Below are 18107 nucleotides of genomic sequence, written 5' to 3'. Positions count from 1 at the left end.
AGTGTCCCATGGGCTTTTCGCAAACTTGCCAGTTTTCTTCAAGTCCATTCCGGTCTCTACTCTTAAACCCAGTGTTCTCGAATAGCACCAAGAGCAATGCCCTTCAGATCTGGGCTCATTTACATCATTCTTCAGCCCTATCTTCTGTTATTTATTGCTATTCAGAAAACCCCTGAGCCATATACCATAACAAAAAAATCTAGATTCTTATGGCTGGAACTCGTGCCTTTCTCACGCCGGTCCTTTGCTCCTGGTTCTAGTTTTTGTCTTTCTCCTTCTGCTGTGCTCTGCAGACAGCACTTCCTAGGTGTCCATGTCAGGCGGCTTCTTGTTGGTGTGTCCAGTGGGAGGTGCTGGTGGAAATTTTGGGAGTGGCAGATGGGGAGGAGGAAGACAAGGAGAAGCTGGCTTGCTTGTCCCCTGTTTGTCGTGGGCGGGGTCTCCTGCACTGGCTGTACCGCCCTGTTATCTCCAGTCCCTGCCAGACAAGCCCATCACTGTTCCAGGAGGCAATTCCACCCCGGGCCCTATCATTACCATTTCTTCTTTTTCATTTAGGAGGTTTGCAGCTCCCTGTCTTTCATTGCTAAATTCTGGGTTGCTCACCATCTGTTTAGATCTTATACCAACACCTGTGTAACAGTGCCCCATAGTAAATTCTTCCTATTCCCGGTAAGTTCATTTCCCCATGGCATTCTGACTGCCTGTCCTAAATATCACTCGAGATCTTTTTCTTTTAACAGTATGGTTTCAACATCATTAGTAATATAATGTCTCACAATAACAGATTATCTACAGGCATCGTAAAGTGTATGATAACTGGGTCGGTCATACAATAAAAACCATGACTTATGACATACAGTGTATTCATGTTGATTGAACTTAAAACATATCACTCTAGTATCAATACAACAACACAAAATTGGATTTTTCCTGTCTCTCATAGCCTATACTAAGTCATTTATAAATGCACCACATTGCACTTACAATTCATCGGAACTGCACAGATCGATAAGCTGATCCAGCCTTTAATAGCTACTTATTTACCCGCTATACCTTATAAGACTGACAACTACTGTTACTATTGAGGACTGATGTGCTTCTATTTTAATCCATCTTTAAAAAGATCGCATTTATCATTGGAAGATCTCGAGTCCCCTTTCCCCACATTTTGAGAGTTATAAAAAGTATGTCTCTAGAAACTTTGAATCACAGGGCCACGTCTCCCAAAATTTATTTAGACTCATATGGTTCAAAGAATTTGGTACATGAGTGAACAACATTTCATAGACTATTATAATCATTTCTAACTTGAAAGATAAAGAAAACCAAGTTCCATATTTTTTTCTTAGTAAACAACAACTTGTAAGATAAAACAGCACATATAAAAATCTTATAATGGTCAAAAAAATTTAATATTCCCATTCTTGTTAAATCTTGCCTATTTAAGATTTTAAAAAAAGTGGAGCCATTTTAACATCTATTTTCTTGGATGCATCTTATACCTGATGAAGTCACCTTACCTATGGATGAGTGAAAACAATGTGGACATGCCCTGAATCAACTGGAAATTGATAAGGTGGTGGCCAAAATAATGGGCTTAGACCTTAATTATAGAATGCAGGGTGTGAAAGAGATTCTGCTGTTGAGGTGCTCACATCTTATCACTCAGACTTTCCCTATGTATCACAGTCTACCAACTGTAATCCCTATATTTCTTTGACAAAGGGTTTTCTCTTGATACCAGAACCTCATTTCTGCTTGTGAGAGGGATGGAAGTGTCAGAAAATGACTTGTACCACTCCTTCACCCCCCACAGAGCACCAAACCAATGTTTCTTAAGAGCTGGGATGTAAATACTTCACCTCATTCCTGCCTGAGGTGAGATAACTCCCATAGTCTCCAGCCTACCATTTCTTTCTTCCTTTCTTTCTTTCTTTTTTTATTGGCTGCATGTGTCTCTCCAGCCATGCCCTGAAAAACTCGGATGGAATGTGTTAGATGATGGTGAACTTAACTAAGTAGGTGGCCCCAGTCATGGCTGCTCTGCTGGATGTGAGATCTTCATTAGAACAGCTCAGCAGGCAATGCTGGCTGGCTGATGTTTAGGTACTGATTTGGCAGATATCGATTCTTTTCAATCTCCATCAGAAAAATTGGATCAGTTTCATCCACTTTGAATGGACAGAAATAGACATTCATTTTCTTCCTTAAGGTCATACAAACTCCCCTGCTCTTAGTCACAATACAGGTAAAAATTTAGTAAAGACATTACTTTTTTTTTCTGTTTATTTAAGCTTTTGCTCACAAATGCTGGATGCCACTATAAACCTGATGAATTTGAGATTAATCACCCTGTGCATATCAGGAATATATATCAATGAGAAAAAATTAAAAAAGAAAAAGTGATGTTATCAAATTATTGCCTGTCATTTAGGCAATTAAGATAAAATTTCCAGAAACAGTATCATACAAGATTGAAAAAGCGCAGTACTTAACTTGGATGAGAATTTAAGATAATGTGCTATTGAAAACTGTGATAGATGACTCAAAATTTGGCTCTAGTGATGACAAACTACTGATAACAAAATGCAGAGTCTGAGTAAAATTAACTTATAAAATGTGAAAATAGAAAACTATCTTTTTATAGTAATATATTACTTAACATAATATTTTAAAACACGTGTGTAGCTAAATTTAAACATAACAGGTAGACATGTGACTATTAAAAGTTTTGTTGTTTTTTTTTAATGTATATATTCAAACCATTCATGATGAGCTTTTTTCATTTCTCTAGCTGGCTCAGAAATGGTACAGTGGCATTTCCACTCAAGAGCTTCTTACAGCTAGGACGTAAGCTGCCTCAGACAAGTTCAAGAGGCACTGTGTTACATTTGTAACAACTACCCCTGTTTGACTCACAAGCCCTATTCCCCTATTTGACATCGAAGAGCAAGATCCTTCCTTGTCAGTATTTCTTTTTTTTCTTGAATTCTCAGCAAATCATTGTTGTGCGAGGCTTCTTATAACCAAGCTTTTCTCTGCCCAGTCTGCTAAGCATGTCTCCATAGATCTTAAAATTAATTACAAATATGGCTCATTTTTTTCCTCTAAGAATTCCCTCAGACTTTTATGAATTGCAGCTCTATCCCCAAAGAGATACCTGTTATTATTCTATAATATAGTACGACCTACTTACCATTTCTCTGTTTTCAGATGTTTAGTTTCCAATTTTTTGCTATCATAAATTATAAGAAAAAAATCTATGTATAAGTTACCATCACCAATACAAATCATTTTTCTTTTTAAATAGATTCTTGAAAGTTCGATTCCTAAACCTGACAATATGATCAAGTTCTTGATACTTGTAAACACATCTATTTTCATTTTTACTACATATAAATGTGTTTTTGTAATTTTGTCACTGAGGCTATTTTTTTCAAATAATAATTGGTAACTTTAGATAAATTAAACAATAATAACAATAACAGTAAACGAATTCTTTTTAAACTAAATTTATTGAGGTGACAATGGTTAATAGAAATGTATAGGTTTCAAGTGTACAGTTTGATACTATGTCATATGTATACTGCACTGTGTGTTCATCACCCAAAGTTAAATTTCCTTCCATCATCATATGTTGACCCCTTTACCCTTATCTACCTCCCTGATCCCCCTTTTCCCTCTGGGAACCACTAAACTGTTGTCCATTCTGAGTTTTTGTTGTCTTGTTTCTTTTTTATTTTCTGTCTTATATCCCACATATGAGTGAAATCATATGGTTCTTAACTTTTTCTGTCTTAGTTCTTGTTCTTTTTTTTTTTTAAATCAATTACTTTAGCTTACTGAAAAGCTAATGTTGATTTTTCTTCTTTTATTAAAAGTACAGGCAACTCTTTCAAAAAAAAAAAAGGCAATTGTCAATAATAATTAAAGAACAGATTTCTGGTCAGGGCAAGACTATGATATCAGCAAAGTTTTTGAACCTCTACAAGTTTTATCACAAAAAAAGGACCAAAAAATTAAAAAGAGATAAAGAAAAAAATACCCACAGGAACCTTCGCCAAAGCTGGTTGCAAAGATGTCCCTGCAAAGCAGAATAAGATAGCGTGAGGCCAACCACCAATGGAGGGGCTCCAGTGGCCCCCAGGAACCCTGAAGACTGCACAGAGGTAGTAGAGTGAAATAAAACTAGCAAGAAATGTTTCAAATGCATATGAGAAAAACTTAAATGGGAAAATACGGCAACCTAGTGCCCCCACACCATAACTGGAGGTGTCAGCTTTTGGTTTCATACATGGGTTTAAACCTGGACTTCTTTTGAGGATGACCTAGCTCATGACCTATTTCATACAGTAGGATATTACATATGTTTCCCAAGGATAATCCATATATTACATTAAGATACTATGTATATCAAGTTTTTTAGGGAAATAGATAGTATTTTAGTAAGGTAATAGAAATAGGTAATACACAATAGTACAAGAATATAATATATAACATAGAAACACTTGTCTAAATAGATATTAGAATATTAGTATATATTAGAATATATATACACATATTCAGATATATGGAGATATATATATATATACGAATATATATAATATATGAATATATATTCTATTCCTCTAAATTCTAAAAGCTTTAGTGGTATTATGAATATTATATCCTAGCTATCATTTATTTTTGGTTGTTTTACGTCTTTCTTTTTAACTAGATGATGGGAATCTGAAGGGCAAAAGAAGTGATTTTACTGCTCCCTAATCCCTACTCCCAGCTCCACCTTTCACAGTTACACATTTAGCATTGTGCGCATATAATCCATATACAGTTTCCAGAAACATATTAAACTAAACAATGCTGAGAGTCACAGACCACCACGAATACACAGTTTGTTTGACTTGTCATTGAAGTGCTATAGGCAGCAGGTATATTCTGAACTGTGAAACAGAAAGTTTTGTAAAAGAAAAGAAAAAAAAAAAGGAGGAGAGAGAAAGGTTGCAACCTCCAGCAATTATTTTTCTTATAAAACTGGCCTCATCGAGGTGAATCAGTGATCTTTACCAGTGTGCAGAAGAAATGGTCACTTTTATTTCAGGGACAGTCATCCCTGCCACTACATCGTTAAAGAAGTCAAAGCTATTACGTTTTTTTGTTTTTTGTTTTGTTTTTTGCTGGTACAAAGTAAATAAGAGACATAAAGTTAAACAAAATAGCGGACCATCACTATAATGACCATGCCTTCGATAGGCAGAATGAATCCCCCTTATCAAGAGGAAGGATATATCCTCTCGAAACTATGATGCTGTTACAAATGGGATGAATGCAAAAAGACAACAAATAATTTTTTTAAAAGGTCCAGGAAGGTAATAAAAGTAAGGGTATGAACAACAATAGCGAGACAGAAATAGTGAATGAAAAGGGAAGAGAAGACAGTGCAGCAAGAATGTAACTGGAAATTACAAACCCTGGTTTAGAAACGTTTGTGGTAAAATTTAAAAACAAAAACAAAAACAAAAACAAAACCACAGGAGGCGCTGTGGCATAGAAGACAGCGCCGAAAAGAACCAAGATGTGATTGCAAATTTGGTTTCTGACTCTTTCTAGATGTCTATAATTTGACGAGTTAATCTTTCTTCTTCATACCTGTAAAATTGGGTTTATAATACCTACCTAAACAATTAGAAAATTAACTGAACTAAATTATGCAGAAGGTATAGCATAGCATCTGACATATAACTATTTTAGCATAACTTTAGAGATTTCATTTATTCAAAAGTCCTTAATTTGATGAAAAGAAGCCCATGATATGCAGATAATAAATGGTGGTTATTATCCTAAAACTAGTTTTATTATTAAAATCTTATTATTATTATTAAAATCTTAACTTTAAAAACTTTAAAAGTTTTATTATTAAAATCTTAACTTTTAAAAAACTTTAAATTGTAGAAATATCAGAACCAGGTTTATTCCTTCTATCAGGAGACATGAATAGTAATATTAACTAATTTATTAAACATGCAAAAGTAAACAGGGATTATTACAAAACTAACATTCTACAAACAAAGCACACATACAAAGTGCTACGTACATGTTTTAAGAGCTCATTTAGTGTTTTTGAACCCACTAGTGTGACCCTAAATAAATCTGCATTAATTCTTGTTTCCTGCATATTTTCTTGTGCAGCTGCTTAAAAGCCCTTTAGACATAAAATTTCTAAAATTAATTTCATTTACTTTTCATTCAGTTAACATTTTAACATAATGCTTTAGATTAATTTAGTAAATCTAGCAAAGCCAGCTCTACGACATTAAAAAAGACTTTTTTAAAGGTATACTTTTTGTAAGTTGTGCTTTTTTTGCAAAAAGAAAGCAGAAATTTAATCTTAATAGGTTTGAATAAAATTGGAACTCTGAATAGATGACAGATGAATGGCTTATACATTTCATGTTTTCCTCCAATATTGTGTAATGTATCATTCATCTAAATATCTCACAACATGGGGTAACATGCCATATTATAAAAGGTGACGCTGAGGAACAAGTTAGATGAAACGTCAGTCGGTTGGTAGCATTGTAGTATTTATAATGGATGAGGAAAGGGGTTGCAAATCTTTTAAGCTTCTCATTACCTCAGTCTGTCATTTACTAGAACAAAATAAAAATCAAAGCAATATGCAGAGACAAAAAAAAAATTGTGACTACAATGCTCCTAATTTTCTATGAATGCATTACTTGCACGCTGAATTACACGTTTTAATATTTCCCTTTAAAATTATTAAAAGTCCTGAGTCACCTCTAATGTGCCCTCAAGAATATGAAACTTCTGGTAACTGATCAGACCACAGCAGGAGAGAAAAAATTACTTTGGCAAATATGACAGAGGATAAATTCAAATACGTTAGCTTCATGTTTTAATGTTTAAATAATCTCTCTAACCTTAATATTCTTATACAGCTCTTCTCCAAAATGCTCAGTTTTTCACATCTTCTATAGCTTATAGTACATGTCCTTAGAGATAATATACTTTAAACACATATTGGTTAATTATTAATTATATAAAGTTCAATCGATGATAAAGTGATCAAAATAAGTGTTAATTAGATAGGTTGCTTTTTTTTTTTTTACTGTAGCCACTATTCTTTCATGAAGTATATTTAAATCTGAGAAAAATACATCATATTTCAGAAAATATTTTAAAAATTGAGCCTACAAAATATCACTTCTTGCACTTGGTGTACATCAAAGAGATTTGTTTTCATTCTTTTAAATATCATATGCTTATTTCTACTCTACTTTTTTTCTAAAATTCTTTCGTAACTGTAACTATGAAAGATTAATCAAAAGAAGAAAATGTCAACATCCCTTACACTGTAATAGAGGGAAAAGTGAGTATATAGCAATAATGAGCATAAATATCTCAATTAGACATTTCTCAGAAGCCTGACTCTGTGTTGAGTATAAGAAATATTCCCTGAGTTGAAGGAAAATAACAGTCAACAATAGAAACTAGAACAGGCCATTATGAATGGTAAGTGGTACCGAAAGTAAAAATTATTGCAATTTAGAATAGAAAATAAGGCCTCAGGATGTTCTAAGAAAAATGATCAATCATCATTGATCAAAGAGGAAAATCCGAGATCTGATTAACTTCATGAGGCAAAGAAAGTGTTTGCTGAGCATCTGCTACATGCTGAGCACCTTGTTACTACTTTCATATAATTCTTGTAACGCACATCACACAAGAACACTGCATTACCATTATTTTTTTATCATATGAGGAAACCACCTCTGAGAAAATTTAAATGATGTGCCTGCTGCTGTAAAGCAAGTAGACTATCAAATTTAAAGTCAAACTCAGGCTCGTCTGGAACTCAACATCATGTTCATTACATTTGATCTCTTTTTAAGGATTTTACAGTTCGATAACTTTTTTAAAAATTTGGTAAAGTTTTTATCAACTCCTATAAGAGTAACATTTCCCAAAAAGGATAGACTGCTACTGTATAATTTCACGTGGAAATTCATAGGAAAACTGATACATCAACATAAGGAAATTAAGTGTGTGCAAACTTGGGAAGGAGAGGGTCTGAGACTACTAGTTCCTTTCCTGCGGGAAAATTCAGGGGGATGGGCAACACCAAGTAGATCTCCTAGGTAACTACGCTACTGACCTTGACCCACCTCCTTTATTAATATGATATTCTTTATGGAAAAGGGAAGTCTCTATCTATTAAATGGATATATCTAGACGGTTTAGATCGCAATATTGTAAATTAACCTAGCATTGTTGATTTACGCTGCAGGGCTGCCTGGAGAATGGGGATTCATACATTATATAATTCACTTTCAGTCTCTTTCTGGAAAAGATTGTTTTACCTGCACTTGATGTTTCCTGGTATCATCTGAAATACCACTAAAGATCAGTGCTGGGCATCAGCTTCGGTCCTCTGAATCTGCTCTGAGGATTTAACCTATTGCACTATCATAAAAATCAAGAGGAACATGGACAGAAGAGAATATTGGCAAGAGGAGAAATGGCAGGAGAATCAATCTCTTTCTGGAAAAGATTGTTTTACCTGTACTTGATGTTTCCTGGTATCATCTGAAATACCACTAAAGATCAGTGCTGGGCATCAGCTTCGGTCCTCTGAATCTGCTCTGAGGATTTAACCTATTGCACTATCATAAAAATCAAGAGGAACATGGACAGAAGAGAATATTGGCAAGAGAAGAAACGGCAGGAGAAACACAGAGTCCTGTTATCTGCTAGTTACCTACAAGTGAATCGCTCATTAAATATCCCACGTATTTAAAGGCCATTCATTAGACTGATCTTCCCTCTACACACTTTAAGATACTAGGGATCTCCTACTTAGCAGTAATGTGTGACTAAATAATGTCTATGAATCTATAATCCCTAAAAATAGGACTAATTTGCTTGATGGACGATTGAGTTATCTTAAAATTAACTGCTGAATGTGTGTATTCCAAGCCTTCTAGTGACTTCCAGAAATAACTCCCTAAGAATCTATAATTCTGGCACTGAAAATGATTCCTTAGAAAAAATATTTTTGTATAAGTCATATTCTCCCGATACATGAGTGGAAGCCCTTCAAGCTATAACTTTTTAGAAACTTCATGATCAGTTTGCTTTGAAGATTAAATAACAAACCTTTCTGTGAGAACAAAATGGCATCATAGCTGTATAAAACAGATGTACTTCCAATATCCTACATAGTAAATGAGCAAATGAGTGGTAGGGATATGGCCAAATTCTAGCCACAGAAATGTGATCCTTGACCTTAAATGGTTTACAGAAAAGAGGACTTGATTTAGTCACTCTGATTGGTCTCCTCATCAGTGTTTAGTCATTAACCAACTTGAACTTTAGAAGCCCCATAGAGCAGCCCTCCGCTCCTTACCACCCCCAGCTGCCCAGCTGTGAGTGATGCGTAAATACTGTCATCTGAAAAGGCCTCAAATGGCAAAACCCTCTTCACAACTCAGAGCATCTGCCTCTGTGGTTTACTATTTGGGGCTAATATTTAAAACAACTGTTACTTTGTCTAGTACCTTATTACATAAAATATCTCTCCTGATGGACAGGTAAACGGACAATTTTCTGTATCTCTACTTTCATTGCTGCAGAGGGTGACTCCAGGGTCTCCCGAAATGAATTTGGCACATGCCACACAGCCTGCATTTCATAGGACACTGTCATAAATGGCCCCTCTAAATTTAGTGAAAAATCCACCCAGAAACTTTGCATGATAACGATAATGAACACAATGAAAATTTTATGGATACCTGACAATAATTCGAATTCTATCAGTACTTTCAAATATTTATTATGGCTGACTACTTTGTGAAGTTTTAACTTCTAACTGCGAAAGATTTTGAAAATATATACCTGGACCATTGAGTTTTAAAATAAGATTGTTACAGATAAACACGCTATTTAAAATTAAGACTACTCTTGGAATATGGATTCATACTAGCTTAGAGCATCTTTTGTTGTAAACATAAATATTGACTTATAATGTATTCCAATTTGTGTTTGTATAGGAGATGTTGAACATTTTGGGTCTGTAGTAGCTTATCTTCAGGTCATTTTCAGCAGACTATAGTGAATCCTATCAACTAGGTCTTCATCACAGGGCAGCTAAAACTTATGAGCCCGAGATGGAACTCTGCTAGTACAACGCTTTGATCACAGCAAACTGCTTACAGTGTCTTCACATATCCCTCGACTCATGAGTCTCAGAATTATAGAGATTCGAGGGACTAGGATCCAACCTCTCATCAGTGGCAAGAATCTTTTCCACAAAAAAACCCAAGCAAACATCACTCAGCTTCTACTTTAATACCTTCATATCAGAAAAATCGCCACAATCCAAATAAACCTATTATTTTGTAGGACAATGCTAATGAATAAAGAGTGCTGGCTTCTGTTTGTGTTAAGAAACTTGTACCCTAGGAATTTTGAATAGTTCTATGTTATTGAAAGAGAGAGCCTAGATCTAACGTCATCATTCATAACAGGCCCAGTATACCTCAATTGCTTCTCTCTTTCTTGCTTCCTCCCCCTCTCCCCCTCCCCCACCTCACAACTGGTTCTCTCCCTCTACTATCTGTTTACTTGGAACCATGAAGCCTTATTTAATAGAGTCATCTTGTTGCCGATGCTCGCAGCCAACCCAATTCACAGGCTTGAAAAACCATAACTAAACTGGCTCCTAACTTCATAAATGATACTTTGAAAACCAGCAGTTGATGACTACACATGTCTCTAGAAAGCCATGTGTTTCAACCTTGTTTGGATCTTTATTTTACCAATAAATATGGTGATTAGTTATACATTTCTATTATTATTTTAGGAAAGAGTATTGCAATTATTGAGTGGCAGGGAAGCCTATGGATAAAACTATGTGCCAAAAGATCCAATATTGAGACAGTAACAATTGAGAGATATGTGATGAGTCCATTGGTCTGTGAATAATCAAATAGTATTTGTAAAAGTACCCAAATATTAACATTAAGCAAAATAACTATCTATTTACTAGTAATCACTATAGTCCAGGCATGTTTTTAGATGGTGGGTATCCAAAATCAAACAGCCAATGACAGCAGAGCATGTAAATGAGAAGTGAGTGGCACTTTGAGAAAACATGGCAGAGCCACTCAAGACAGTCTCTGGAAGACAGGGCACTCTTCCAAGTGAAGTCTTTAAAGTGAAAAACATAAAGGATGGGTGTGTCAACAAGTTGAATGGAAAGAGAAAACGTGATTTGGTAGGAGAGAAAAACTGTATGAAGATCAACGATGACATATTTTCTGGTACGACTGCAACAAAAGTCATCGTGGCTAGAGCACAGGAGAGGATTCTGGGAGCACGCTGAGGGAACAGGGAGCCTCTGGGTCAGAGGGGCTGTGGACATCACGACTTACGCTAGCATACTTCATGCCCTCAGTGAACTAGGTATTATTAAACGTGAAGTCTTTGCTGAATTCCACTGTGAAATAAAAAAAAAAAAGTTCTCAATTTACATGTTATTTAATTGTGCATAGAATCAGCACTATGTGATCGTTTCTTTGGCGATTGTACGTCTTTCACTGTGAATTGCCTAGTTTCTTTGGGCCATTCAGCTGTTGCACTGTTCATCATTTTCTTATTGATTTTTAAGGAAGCGTTAGAGATTAAGGGATATCAATGGTTCTTAGATTTTTTTCAATTATTTTTCTGGTTTCATTAATATATATGGATTATATAGTGTATATATAGTGTAAACATAAAATCTATTAAGCCATAAACATATTTATATAAATATATAATTATATCATAGATACATATAGATAGATAATTGCTTTATCATGTGGAGAAATAAGTGGAGGACACCAAAGTTGAAAGAAAAATTAGCTGTGTATCTGTTGTTATCACACATTGATTAATGGAAAGGATCATCTGCTACAGGAAGAACTACAATCATCATTAAAGATAATAGTTACACTAAAAATAGAATCTTCGCTAACCCTGTGTTTTGGTGAGAAAGCACATAAATAACTAGTATTTCTGTCTTTCAATGGGTGTATTTACCAAATGTCAGTGATACCAACGGCCTCTGTAAGAAAGGAAAAAATAATAAAATTTTCCTGAGTCACTACGTGACTAGAATTTTGTATCTTCCTGCTTTTAGTTGGTACAAAAAGCCTGTGGTATGGAGATCGTATACTACATTTTATAGGTGAAGAAACTGAAGCTCACAGAGGTTAAGTAAATTTTCAACTGACAAAAGGCCAGGATATAAAAAAAAGAGTTTATTTTGTTCCAATTCCAAAATTGATTGCAACACATATTTTTAGGAAGGAAGGAAGGAAGGAAGGAAGGAAGGAAGGAAGGAAGGAAGGAAGGAAGGAAGGAAGGAAGGGTAAAGAAAGAGGAATTGGAAATGTGACCAGGTGTGAACGAGGAGATTTGACAGAGTGACTTAGTCACTGTGAAATATCATTGGTGGGGAAAATTAAGATTTAGAAATCAGAGAGGGAGAGCTCAATGTCAAAACCATTATCTGAACATAAATTTTTAAGAAGAAATTCACAGGGTTTTAGGAAATCAACGCACCAAAAAGCAGTCTGGAAATCAGTGCCTTGGGCCTTGTAATCTGTTACGTATAAAGCAAAACAATAGCAAAGAACAATGACCATTTATATAAATAAAAGAAATGGAACTCAGTGGTATAGAAATCACGCCATAAGCAAAAGGAGTGATATAGATCGATAATAAAATAAGATTTGATAGTTTAAGAAATTAAATGTGTTATCAAAACCAACTAAAGACACAAAAATTGCAGCCCAAGTTCAATGTGATTTAAAAGCAATGATGGCCATAAACAGGCTCACTCATCTAAAAATATCCAATTACCAGCTTAAAATCTTCTCTACCAAAATCATTTCTTTGAGTTATAGCATGGATAATTTGAAAATAAATCGTCTTGGAGGGACCGTATAAAACGTGCTCCTATCCACCAACATGGCTTAGTGGGTCCAACCAGGAGGGTACGACACAACTAGGACAAAACTCTAAGGATTTGGAGCATAGGGTACATAATGTGTATAACAACGAAGACATGACAAACAGTGCCTGAGAGACAATTTTTTTCAGGTTTCAATGGGAAAGGTACTCGTGAACAATGATGACAGGACTGTCCTTTAAGCCAAAGTCCCGAGAACTAATTCCTCACACATAATCTTCAGTAAGTCCTAGAAATATATCAGTTATTTATAACGCATGACAGTCAGCTGAACAAGACAGGGAATTTTCCCTGTACGTGTTCTTGTAACTGAGAGAGTAATTTTTCCGTAACAAAGATTCTGACTCATGTACTGTTTATTAGGTTTCATACTTCAACTTGTTCATCCATTGACAATTAATTGAATAACACTGTTGGACTATAAAAACAAATAAGCAAGAAAAGGAACAAGCAAAAAGCAAAAAACCCAGGGGGTTGCTCTGATTTATATTCCTAACCTAATTTATTTGTTCTAAACTATTAGGATATCATAAGTGTTATGGAAAAATAAAGACTTTTCAAGTCGGTTAGAGTTATCAAATATATGACCTCATACAGCAATGGTCTTTGAGCATAATATACCCTAGTCCAGAGTTGTAGCACTATATTAACAAGGAACAAATATTTACTAATTATTACACAGACTTCAAATTGCCATGCTGGCCTAGGGCCTGTGATTAATGAGACTGTATCTCAAAAACCATAGCATGGATAATTAATATTGAAAAGTATGATCCACTAAATTAATAATGTGTTTCTGCCAACCACTAATACTCATTTATACCAGATGTAGCTTCTCTGTAATAAACTGCTGAAATGGTTTAAGCTTCTAAAGTAGTTTGTTTGCCAGAACTTAAACAGAATTGGAAAGTGTTTAAATAAAGATTAGCAACATATTTCTGATTTACCTACCAGCAATTTGTTCTTTATAAAATAACCTAGACTCAATAACATTAAGAATAATAATTGAACAACACCAGAAAGTTATCAATAATTTCAACTAAAACCTACACTTTACAAAAATAAGTATGGTATATCTGTAAAGTTAAAATAAATCTTGAAAGAAGTTTTCTAAATTATAGATGTTCTACTTCTCAAATATATCTATTTTTGTTTCAAACTGACTTCCAGATCTTGCCCATCTTCATACTTGATGTTGCTATACATATACATATATAGCCACATTTTCTATCATTTCACATTACTATATTTTCTTATTTGCTCAGGTTAACTTATGCAATGCCATATTTTCTCAGTCACAGTTTAACCACAAGAAAACTGTCTCTGTAAGTAATTTGATAAATAAATGCTGAAATGTTTACCCAGAGAGTCTTAAAAAATAAAGTCAACTTTCAAAATTTCCAAATTTTTAAACCTAGTTTGAGAAAACATGAGAATCTGAAAAAAAAAAAAATCTGTATTGTTGCTGAGTCCTTAGGTGCATTACATCCTCATGGTCTACAAACTGTTCTTGTCAGCCCTATGCCCAAAATTTATTTGCTGTTGCTTTTTCTTTTTTATTATTTTCTTTATTTTATTGTTAATGATTCCTCCATTTTGATTCCAAAACTACTGGCTACCCCCTCTAGGTGAAAATGAATTTGTCTCTCTTATCCAGGAATCACGTAAAATTTATTTTTAATGCTAATTCTGACGTGTATCCCCTTTCTACAACAATTTTTATGATCTCAATAGTTAATGTGACCAGTAAAATCATCTTTCATTCAAAAAGTTACATTAAGCATCAGCCCTTCACAAATCTTTGAATATTCTGATACAATTTTAATAGATGCTAGTACATGTTTGTAAAAAAAAAAAAAGAAGCACCTAATTCCACAGAATAATCAGAAGTATCTAATTCCACAGAATAATCAAAAAAAAAAAAAAATAAGTACCTAATTCCACAGAATAATCTCTTTAGGTTAATTTGATTATTATTTATTAAACATTTTTTTCACCAATGATTTGTACTGTGCTTTTTCATAGGAAAAGGGGGAGTTGTATCTATATAATTTTAATGTCTAAGAAAATTTATTTTCAGTACTTCAGTCATATTGTAGCATATTTTTAAAGGGTTCTGACATATCCTGAGCTTAGAGAAATATGCTTTTATAATGGTTTATTTTAGGAACACTGCGTACTTCTAATGCCACAATGTATTCCTAAGAAATATTACTTGCTTATATGCATATATAAGAAACACACTTAAGTTAGCTGAAGCAAAAATAGAGAAATATGCAATTGGACTATATTAAGTATTCATAGAACCTAAGGGAAAAGAGAAATATAGCCAGCTTCAGGAGCCTGGAAATAAGATTGCAAAAGCTATCAGAAATGAACACTTTTCTCTCTCGGCCCATTGCCTCTCCTTCACTCTTTTCTCTTAGTCTTTTGCTTCATCTGAGGATGGGCCAGACATCGTTGGCCAAAAATCATACCATATAAATTCATATTGTAATGACTGTGTATATTGGGGGGGGGCATTTCTATACATGCCAAAGCTTCTTTATTATAGATATCGACATTTCATTTGGTGTTCATTTCTCTATGGTCAGATGGATACATATTATATCTAGATTACAGTGATGTATATCATTTGTCACTGAGCTCACGTGACCTATGATATTCATATCACTAGGGAGAAACAAAGAGATAAGCAAAGGTCTAAACAGATCCTAGAAAATCAAACTAGATACAGAAGCCAATGGACCAGATGTGCAACTCCAAGTTTTTAAATTGTAAACACGTATACCAATGTTTCCTTGTAACCATTATACATTTTTCGATACAAAAATTCATTAAAAAATATAAAGTTTAATAAGCCAAGTTAATTTTTGCATTTTTTTGAACTACATAGTTTTAAGCATGTTTTCATAATAATTTTTCATTTGTGATTTTTTTCAAATGAAATATCAATGAAATGTGAAAATTTCTCATTGAAAAACTTTAAAAACATGACATTTTGTTTTATTTTCAGTAGCATTCATTAAGTAGGCAGTTGCTAGGTCCTGGGAAGGTAAATCTGAATATATCTTAAGCACTATAAAATGTATAATCACTTAAGGTACATATGTTAGATAATAAATTTAATGATGGCTATTGACTAACCAGAATTCTTATCTCTCTCTAGAATGTTTCTAGATGTGTTTTTTACCCTCTAAAATCCTTATTTGTAAAATGATAAAGGTTTTATAATATCTATTATTAAAACATAGTATCTATTTTCAATAATAAATTCAAGGTTACTTGATTGTAACTTACTTGAAAACTTTTTTTGGGTGGTGAATACACAATGCAATATACACAGGACGTATTATTGAATTATGCACTTGAGACCTATATGATAATATTAACCAATGTCGCTCCAATAAATTTAATAAAAAAAAAGAAAAATCTAGAAATGCTGTAAAAAAAAACTTTTTAAAATTAGTTGATCTTATAGAACAAAAAACATTTTCTGTTTTTTCAAAATGTTAAACTATATTTTATACTTTTCTTCAAATATATTCAATTAATATTTAAATTATATTTTCTTAATTGGTTTTTGATATATTTAAAGAGCCTTAAATAACTAAAGTGAGGGCAAAATTTTAGAAAAACGATTGTGTCTGCATGACTTTTAAGGGTAGTCTTCAAATATCGAGTGGCTTGACGATAAGCTCTTCGTCTCGTTTGAAACAAACAAACAAAAATTAGAGAGGTAACGCACATTACAGTATGGATAATTTTTAAAATAGTTTTAAAAGTGTTTTAAATGTATTTTCCTTGAAAATTCTGGTAAACTTAAATTGCGGTGGTCATGAACCTGCCTCTTAGTAATTTATCTGACCTGTCTTCCATCCTAGTAGCAAAAACTAATGCTGTGACTACGGATTCAGAATTTGGTCTGTAGCAACCAACATATGAAATGCATGTATGATCTCATTTAAACTCATCAATCCTATGTATTAGTTATGATTAGCCCTCCCACCCCCAACACCCACCTGTTAATAGAGTAGGAAGCAGAGATTTGGAGAGATTAAAGATCTCATGCAAAACCACTCAGCTAAGGAGTGATGAAACTAAGGTTCTAACTGGCTGACCTTCTCTTCGCCACACTGGCCTTGCAGATGCCCTTCACCATCACGGAGGGATCTACAAGAGCACGCCTCTGGGCTGGCTGGGTACCACACTGAGGATCACTGCCTGAGACACCATCACTGAAAAGTACGTCTTTGGGTTAAGGTAGTTCTTTATTCCTAAGTAAATCCTCCTGAGGAAAACAATAACGGAGTTGATGAGTTACCAAGTTAATGTGGATTCTCACAGGACTTTCTACTTGACAAAATCTATTGAGGTCCTTACGAAAGTGAAAATGTCAAAGGAAGAAGGTAAGTAAATCGAAGCACTTACAAGGAAGGATTGGTGTTTCAGGGGAACTGATTTCAGACAAAAAATTCCCTCTTATGTGTATCCATTGTTCATGAAATTTCTGCGGACATACTTTTAATAATTAACCTATATAAGATCATGGATCTTTGTCTAACTTGATTTTCCAGATGATCTCGATCTTTCTATTTTCGACTTTCCTGTAATGCTTTGCACAGATTAAAGTCATTAGAAGTCACAATTTGCAAAATTTTAATAAACTTTAGAAAGGGAGGTATGAACAATTTGATTCAAGATTAATATTATAATTGGCAACACTTGAAAAAAAATTTTATCACACTAGATAATGTTATTTTCATAATTTTTCTATAATTAAACAATAAGTCAAAGAGGTAAAGAAAAATAAAGGATATAAAATTAATGATTAGATTTTATTGGAAGATGAGAAATAAAAGTTTTTTGTCATGTAAATTGAAATGGAAGAAAATGCACTTTGGGGAGACTAAAGATCGCTATTAAATTCTGCCTAATTGGTTCGTCAAATTAATGTTTAAAAAAAGGTTCATAAATGAGAGATTTTCTAAGAGAGAAGCCTCTTGTAACTTTGGCCATGCACTTGTCCATATCAACTGATCTTATCTTACGGCCCTGCAATTACTAATTCTCT

The sequence above is a fragment of the Pteropus alecto genome, unplaced genomic scaffold (genome assembly GCF_000325575.1).
Source record: "Pteropus alecto unplaced genomic scaffold, ASM32557v1 scaffold48, whole genome shotgun sequence".
Taxonomy (NCBI): Eukaryota; Metazoa; Chordata; class Mammalia; order Chiroptera; family Pteropodidae; genus Pteropus; species Pteropus alecto.
Note: the sequence above shows the minus strand (reverse complement) of the source record.